Here is a 2,500-nt window from a genome sequence, read left to right as displayed (position 1 = left end):
AGTTATCCAAGTAACGTGGGTACGATCTAAGGAACCATAACTGATTTAATGAGCCATTCGCGGTTTCACCTTAATGCGGCTTGTACTGAGACATGCATGGCTTAATCTTTGAGACAAGCATATGACTACTGGCAGGATCAACCAGGGAGCTGCGTCAACTAGAGCTGAGCAGCCGGCCGCCCGGGAGTGTGTCCCGGGGGCCCGCGCGAACACGCAAGCGTCCGCTCAATTATTCTGCAAACAGGAGGAGGCTGAGCTCCCCTGCACAATACACCTCGAAACCCTCTCAGGTCCCGGCGGCGCGCAGCGCCGTCCTAAGTACTTGGTCGGGTTCGAGAGAGGCGCAATCGCCCGGAGTTTGGCGAGTAGACGCTTTAGGTGCGACCACCCGTGCTCCCAACTGAGCTTGCCGCTGCCGACAGAGGCCCGGGAGCGTGCTGTCGTGGCATTGCCGGCGGGAGACAACACGCGCCACCTACGGTGGCCGGCAGCTCCAACGCCAGCGCCACAGAAGGACAAAAGCCCCACTTGGGTGCCGAAGCGAACTCTCCCAGCACAGCGCACGCGCCAACACGTCCGCACAGCTGCGATACAAACCACCTGCGAGAACCGCAGAGGCGACCGAGCAGCAGACGGCGTCGCGGCGCCGAGCGCCGGGCGGCGGCGCATCCTCAGCGCACACAGTCCTCAATCGGACCAGCACACTGCAGATGTCCACCGCGCTTCGCACCGGGCCCGCGAGGACCTACTTTGGCCGCACGGCGCCGCGTGCAGGGTGCGCCGGCGCGCAGCTGCGCCGCCTGCCGCCTCCGTCGGCCGGCGCGCCTGCCACTGGCCGCCCCCACCAGCCGGCTGTAGCGCGTGCGCCCACGCACCGCGCGGCCAGCACGCCGGGAGGCCCCCCCTCACCGGCCGGGGACGGTCCCACCCAGCCACCGCCGCGTATCGCTTCACACCCACATGCCATTCACGTTCGTGGGCATGGTGGGTATCGCTGAAACAACCGGTTGGTAGCTCAACCGATCGTCGCCATCACTGATTCACCTCTAGCGAGAACAACCGCACCACAACGGTTTACCAGTTGTTCATTTGCGTAACGTCACCAGCAAACGTAGACGTCCATCGCCATTTGCAAATTCAACGATTGTTGCATGCCTGTGTCAGGTGTCACGACACACTATGTCTGCCCACATACACGCAACAACATGTGCACGCTTCGCGAACACGTGGAAGGTGGCCCCCGTACGTATGCGATGTCCATTGCGCGAACGACTGTCAACCGGCCTCTGTCGCATGTCGCAGATGTGGAACGCAGTGCACCATGCTATCACGGTGTGTGAGAAGAGACGACTACGTCTGACAACACGCGCCACTACATCAACAGACGGCTCATGCTGATCGCCATCCACGGCATACCATACTGCAATCCAGCTCTTATAGGGAGACGACACGTAGCTGAGTGCACAATATTTGGACCGTATGGTTCGCCGTTGTTGGCGCAGTCGTGGTACGGTCACACATGTACCACGATGTATCATTCAGTACATGAGGACCAATGTGCAGTACAGTGTGTCATTTGGACGTACAACATCAGCGGACAGTTGACACAAGCCGTACCACAACGTAGGCTGTGCTTCGCCATGCGAATGCCAATGAACAACTGCGAAGGGCATTGAGCATGTACGTCCTGCTGCCATCCGCATTACAGTGTATAGCTGCAAGGTGTTTAACATGAAGCGATACTCTGGGGACCGGGCAGTGCGAGTGGCAAACTATATTGCGGGGGTTGCAGTTAGGCAACACTACACTAATTTAACGCGTCGTATGACAATTACAGAGCGGGTTAAGGCCCAACGTGTGTTGGGTTAAGGCCCAACGTGTGTTGGGTTAAGGCCCAACGTGTGTTGGGTTAAGGCCCAACGTGTGTTGGGTTAAGGCCCAACGTGTGTTGGGTTAAGGCCCAACGTGTGTTGGGTTAAGGCCCAACGTGTGTTGGGTTAAGGCCCAACGTGTGTTGGGTTAAGGCCCAACGTGTGTTGGGTTAAGGCCCAACGTGTGTTGGGTTAAGGCCCAACGTGTGTTGGGTTAAGGCCCAACGTGTGTTGGGTTAAGGCCCAACGTGTGTTGGGTTAAGGCCCAACGTGTGTTGGGTTAAGGCCCAACGTGTGTTGGGTTAAGGCGCAACATAGGTTAGGTTAAGGCGCAACATAGGTTAGGTTAAGGCGCAACATAGGTTAGGTTAAGGCGCAACATGGGTTAGGTTAAGGCACAATATGGGTTAGGTTAAGGTACAATATGGGTTAGGTTAAGGTACAATATGGGTTAGGTTAAGGTACAATATGGGTTAGGTTAAGGTACAATATGGGTTAGGTTAAGGTACAATATGGGTTAGGTTAAGGTACAATATGGGTTAGGTTAAGGTACAATATGGGTTAGGTTAAGGTACAATATGGGTTAGGTTAAGGTACAATATGGGTTAGGTTAAGGTACAATATGGGTT

At 56.2% G+C, this 2,500-nt stretch overlaps 1 non-coding gene across 1 annotated transcript in view; it reads right to left on the bottom strand.

The window, feature by feature from the left end:
• Positions 1 to 148, bottom strand: part of LOC124620943 — a 1,910-nt gene extending 1,762 nt beyond the window's left edge. The window contains exon 1 of the ribosomal RNA XR_006980445.1: positions 1 to 148. This exon is cut by the window's left edge and continues 1,762 nt beyond it. This is a non-coding gene — a ribosomal RNA (small subunit ribosomal RNA).
• Positions 149 to 2,500: the final 2,352 nt, after the last annotated feature.

The sequence above is a fragment of the Schistocerca americana genome, chromosome 6, assembly GCF_021461395.2.
Source record: "Schistocerca americana isolate TAMUIC-IGC-003095 chromosome 6, iqSchAmer2.1, whole genome shotgun sequence".
In the NCBI taxonomy this organism is placed as follows: Eukaryota; Metazoa; Arthropoda; class Insecta; order Orthoptera; family Acrididae; genus Schistocerca; species Schistocerca americana.
This window is presented reverse-complemented; position numbering and strand designations above follow the sequence as displayed.